Below are 6,000 nucleotides of genomic sequence, written 5' to 3'. Positions count from 1 at the left end.
CATAGGTTTTGTTCATAGATTCCAAGGGCAGAGGGGAGCACTGATCATCTAGCCTGCCCCCAATAATTCCTGGAGCAGATCTGTTAGAAAGACATCCCCGCTTGATTTAAACAGGGCCAGCGCTGGAGAATCCACCCCAAACAATTTACCGAGGAGCAGGCTGGGTTCCCCAGCACTGACCATTTTAAAATCAAGATTGGATGTTTTTCTAAAAAACCTGCTGTTGGAATTATTGCGGGGCACGTCTCTGGCTTATGTTGTCCAGGAGCTCAGATTAAATCAGTGGTTCTCAACCAGGGGCACACGTCCCCCTGGGGGTACACAGAGGTCTTCCAGGGGGTACATTAACTCATCTAGATATTTGCCTCGTTTTACAACAGGTTACATAAACAGTGCTAGCGAAGTCAGTACAAACGACAATGGTTTATACCGTTCTATTTACTACACACTGAAATGTAAGTACAATATTTATATTCCAATTGATTTCTTTTAGAATGCAATGAGAAACTCGGCGATTGGTCAGTAACAGTGTGGATTGATGCTTTTGTATTTGTAGGTCTGATTTTGTAAGCAAGTCATTTTTAAGTGAGGTAAAACTTGGGGTACGCAAGAGAAATCAGACTCCTGAAAGGGGTACAGGCGTCTGGAAAGGTTGAGAGCCACTGGGCTTGATAATCACAACTGTCCCTTCTGGCCTTAGCATCTAGGAATCTACGAAAAATTTCCAACTGGGCATTTGTCCGTTGGAAAACGCCCTCTGACCTCAGATCTTTCCTCCAGATTGTGACAGACTTTCATTTCTGACGTTCTGACAAGCAGCAGGACTGATTTTATAGTAGTTGTGAATTACCAACATACTGCAATATAAAACAATATTTGTGGAGAGGAAGAGACGAACCTCGTCTCGTTGTCACAAGGGCCTTTCAGGAACATTCCCGTTCCAATTTTTAAATATATTTGACATGATGGATTTTTTTAAAGGTCAAAATCGGAACAAAGCCTTTTGATGTTACTCAAAAGGAGCACGTCGGCTGGCCTGGCATGATTATGTTTTTTTAAATTTCACACAATGGGACATTTCAAAAAAGTTTGTTCTCAAATTTTGAAACGTCGGCATCCCCTGTGGAAGGGAAATCCCAAACTTCCATCTGTTCCAGCTGTGAATTCCAGGGTGCTCTGTACAGGTCTCTAAAGGTACAAAATCATCCCCCATCCAATCGCAGTTGGATGCCCAGCTTGGCTCTCTTCAGAGACAAAAGAAAAGCTACCATGGACCACTGTGGGATGGGCCGGTAATCTAGGGGCAGAGTTAAGGTTATGGAGGCCCCAAAAACAGTAATGCAAACCCAAGGGCAGAGTTCATAGATTCATTGGTTCCAAGGCCAGAAGGGACCACTGTGATCATCTAGTCTGACCCCCTGGATAACCCAGCCGGAGAACTTCCCCTCAAATAATTCCTAGAGCAGATCTTTTAAAAAAACAGCTTGATGTATGTAGTGTTGTTATAGCCATATTGATCCCACAGTATTAGAGAGACCGTATTGGTCCAATAACAGATATTACCTCTCCCACCTTGTCTCTCCAATCTTGATTTAAACAGTGATGGAGAATCCACAACGACCCTTGGTAAATTGTTCCAAGGATTAATCACACTTACTGCTCAACGCTGATGCCTTATGTCCAGGCTGAGTTTGTCTAGCTACAACTTCCAGCCATTGGATTGTGTTAGACCTTCCTCTGCTAGACTGAAGAGCGCATTAGTAAATATTTGTTCCCCATGTAGATACTTATAAACTGTAAATGTATAGACTTAACTTCAGTTAAGGTTGTGTAGGCCTCAGAAATAGTAACCCAAACCCAGGGCAGAGTTAAGGTTATTCAGGCCCTTCAGTAGTAATATGATCGCTACCATCATACCAGGGCTTGGACCAGGGACTTCCAGAGCTTGTAACAGACTTCTCGCCTTTGTGGATCAGCACAGCGCGTGCCCTGCAACACCCACTCACCAGTGGGTGACAGTCACCCAAACCCAGGGCAGCAGCTGTGGTTGTGTGGGCCCCCAGAGTAGTCCCACAAACCCAGGCTGGCCACTGATGTCTCTGCCCCAGGTGGGTGCTGGCAGACAGCAGGGCTGGAGAGCCCAGGACACAGGCAGAAGGAGGTCTGGTGCCCCAGTTAGAGTCCAACGCCATCTCTAACCCCAGACAGGGCCATTGTCTACTGATCATGCCAACCTGGAGGCCTCAGCTAGGCCCAGGACACCCCGACGGGCTGCATCCTCTCACCTTCGTTCTCCTCCTTCAACCGCAAATTCTGTAGGGACAAGGGCAGACAGGCCAGCTTAGCGACAGGGGGAACGGCCACTGCATTTGCTATCGTCCTTGAAGAGCACCCCGCTGTGGCGGGGCAGATCCCCAGTCTGGGCATTGGCCACGGAACTGTCTGGGCATCGGCACGCTGGGGCTACAACTCAGGCATATGAATTAAAGCTGCCAGCCCACTAAATCCACCCCACCCCCACCCCCAGCAGGGTGAGGGGCGCCTGGGCTGCTCCCGGGGCAGAGGTTGGAGGACTCACCATGTACCGCAGGTTGGCGTTGGCTACTTGCAGGGATTTAATCTTCTCCATCTGGGGGAGGGTTGTCCGGGAGGGAGAGAACAGAGGTAAGTAGGGCTGGATGGGGAGCCGGGTCCAAAGTTCCCCTATAACTCCCTCCTCCGCCATGGCTGAGCCATTATCGCCAGAAGGGGAAACTGAGGTTCTTTGAGGACACCAGTGGATCCGGAGCAGGAGGGGGGAATACTCACCAGGGCTTGATTGCGCCGCTCCAAGGAGGCCATCCTGCTGCCGCCCCTCCCAGCCATGCCGGAGCGCTGTGCAGAGAACAGTGGGGTGGGGTGGGGGGTGTCAGATCAGCCCTGAGCCCCCACAATTATTCTGCTGTGAGCTAGTCACCCCAATCCTTCAGCAAACAGGCAGGGCCCAGGACACAGAAGGGAGCTGCTGGAAGCTTAAGATAAAAAACCATCTCTGAGTTCTCCTTGGAAGCAGCGAACCTGCGGGATGGGGAACCGGCTGGATCTGGGGACGGGAACAGAGCTCTTCTCCCTTAGGCCACCAGCTGGGCCCCAGCCCATGAGGGACCCAAGCCACTGAAATCTGCTGGCCAGTTGGCCACTCCTATGACAGGACATAGGTGGATCTTGGGCCAGCTCCCTGCGGTTCAGATGTCCATGTCACCGAGACCAGCAGCCGTCAGTGACTCCCTGTCTGAGACCAACCGACCCAGGGACGTTCGAGAGTGGGGCAGCCTATTGGGCCATCTCGCCCACACGGCCTATTGGGTCCCTCCCCGTTAGCCTCGTCCCAGTGAATGAGAGGGAGATGCCCCCCCAGGGCCCACACCTGGAGCAGGATCCCAGCAGAGATGGAGACACCCTCCTCAGGGCCCGCCTAGCCCGTCCCCACCTGGGGCAGGATGGTCCCCGATAGCCTGTTCCCCAGGGCTGGGCCCAGCCTGGTTCAGAACAGCCCAGGTGATGGGGCTCCCATGAAACCTCTCCCCGGGGCCTGCAAGACGGTTTATTACCTGGCCACCAAGATGCCACCTCCCTGACCCAGCCCCTCTGCGTAGTCACCCTCCGTGTCCAGGGCCCCCCTCTGAAGGTTCCTTTCCTTGTGATGTCACCCATGATGTCATAGGGCAACCAGAGGGAGCTTGTGGCTGGTGGTTCTCCCTGGAGGGGGAGCAGGGGAGGGGACATGGGCGAGCAGGGGAGGGAGAGCAGGAGTGGGGGGTAAAGATCAGGGGGCAGTGTGAGGTTCTGGGGGGCAGCCGCTTGGTGCCTCTTGTACAAAGTGATGTTGGGGGGTTCTCAGCCCAGGGAGAGGGGTCCCTACCACAGGCACCGACTTTACAATGTGCCAGTGAAGGCCCCCATCTCTGACAGCCCCAGCAGAGCTCCCCACCACCACGCTGGAAGGGAGGCCCTAGGGCAGGGGAGGGTGTCTGGAGGACACACAGAAAAATCAGTCTCCTGGACTCTCAATCCAGCCCCAAGGCCTGGGAGACCCCCCTGCAACCACTGGAGAGTGCTCCCCATGGCGGGGGGCAGCCACCCAAGGCGTCTTGGGATGAGCCCCAGTGAACTCATTTCGTGGAGACAGCCAGCCAGGTGAGAGCCAAGCCACCAGGGGCATTCCCAGGTCCATTCCCAGCCCCCTTGGGCCCCTGGCTCTCCAGGTGAGCTAGCTCGGCCCTGGGGTATGGCTGCCTTCCTGCCCTCCCCCTTTCCCCCTCCCACCAGCAGGATGCGAGTGACCCCCTCTGCAGCCCCGTCCCATGCAGCCAGGGAGGAAGCAGCCCCCAAACACTTGGGCCTCATCCATGTGCAGTGACACCACTAGGGGGCAGCAAGCGCCACCTTCCCACCCAAATGGGCCCATCCTACCATGGCCAATGCCCCATTAGCCCCGTTGATTTCAGGGGCGGGGGGGGGGTCTCTCCCGATACCTGTGAGGAGGCTCCGACCTGATACCGCTGAGCCTAACTGTTGGAGTCAATGGGCCAGATCCCAGCTGTGGTCAATGGGCCGTAGCTCCATTGGAGTCAATAGGGCCAGATCCCAGCTGGGGTCAATGGGTCGTAGCTCCATTGGAATCAATGGGCCAGATCCCAGCTGGGGTCAATGGGCATCGCTCCATTGTAGTCAATGGGCCAGATCCCAGCTGGGGTCAATGGGCGTCGCTCCATTGGGGTCAAGGGGCAGATCCCAGCTGGTGTCAATGGGCCGTGATGCCATTGGAGTCAATGGGCCAGATCCCAGCTGGTGTCAATGGGCCATGGCTCCATTGTAGTCAATGGGCCAGATCCCAGCTGGGGTCAATGGGCATCGCTCCATTGTAGTCAATGGGCCAGATCCCAGCTTGTGTCAATCAGCCGTAGCTCCATTGGAGTCAATGGGCCAGATCCCAGCTGGTGTCAATGGGCCGTAGCTCCATTGGAGTCAATGGGCCAGATCCCAGCTGGGGTCAATGGGCCGTGGTGCCATTGGAGTCAATGGGCCAGATCCCAGCTGGTGTCAATGAGCCGTAGCTCCATTGGAGTCAATGGGCCAGATCCCAGCTGGGGTCAATGGGCCGTGGTGCCATTGGAGTCAATGGGCCAGATCCCAGCTGGTGTCAATGGGCCGTAGCTCCATTGAAGTCAATGGGCCAGATCCCAGCTGGGGTCAATGGGCCGTGGCTCCATTGGAGTCATTGGAGTTTACCCCAGGTGAAGGCCTGGGTTGCTCTGTTTAGCAGCGTCTGTGTCTCTTGCTCCCTTCCCTGTTGCTGCACAGCCTGGCACCGGAGTGCCAGGCTCATAGCTGAAGGGGGTGCCAAGAACCCCCCAGTGCCCTCTGGCCCAGCGCTGCCTTTTGGGGCAGAGCCGGACACTTCCAATGTCACCATCCGTAAAATCCAGGGGCTCCTTATGGTGTTTTAGGGCAAATTCCGGCCTCGTTGCTCATCCTGGGCTGCCCCCCGGTGGCAGCTGCACTCCCGTGGTGCTGAAGCTGGGCGTGTGCTTTGGCGCTACAGGGCCCTGGACGCGTCTTTTCACTCACCTGCCAGCACAGTTGGCTCGTGGCCCTCCACTGCTCGGTGATCCAGCCCTGGGCCCGTTGGCCTGATGGTGCCTGAGTCTCAATCCTACCCCAAATACCCACCCACACCCCACCTCCACTCCAAACCAACCCCTACCCCATGGGTCCCTCCAGTCACAGGTTGGCCTAGTGACTTTATAACCCATGTCCCCCACGGCCACTTTACTGACCCCATTGTGGGTGTCTTCCCCTTCTGCCCTGCAGGGGGCGACACAGCCCCGGCTGGGCTCAATTCTGCACTGCAATGGACTCCACCAGTGGCATCGAGAACCCAGCTGGGGTGCCAGCCCCCAGGGGACTGCGGAGCAGGTCAGAGATTCCCCCCTCGCCCCGCTTTGCAGGTCTGACATA

This window comes from Trachemys scripta, chromosome 16, assembly GCF_013100865.1.
Source record: "Trachemys scripta elegans isolate TJP31775 chromosome 16, CAS_Tse_1.0, whole genome shotgun sequence".
Classification (NCBI taxonomy): Eukaryota; Metazoa; Chordata; order Testudines; family Emydidae; genus Trachemys; species Trachemys scripta.
The sequence above is the reverse complement of the archived record's forward strand: the minus strand, read 5'-3'. Positions refer to the sequence as shown.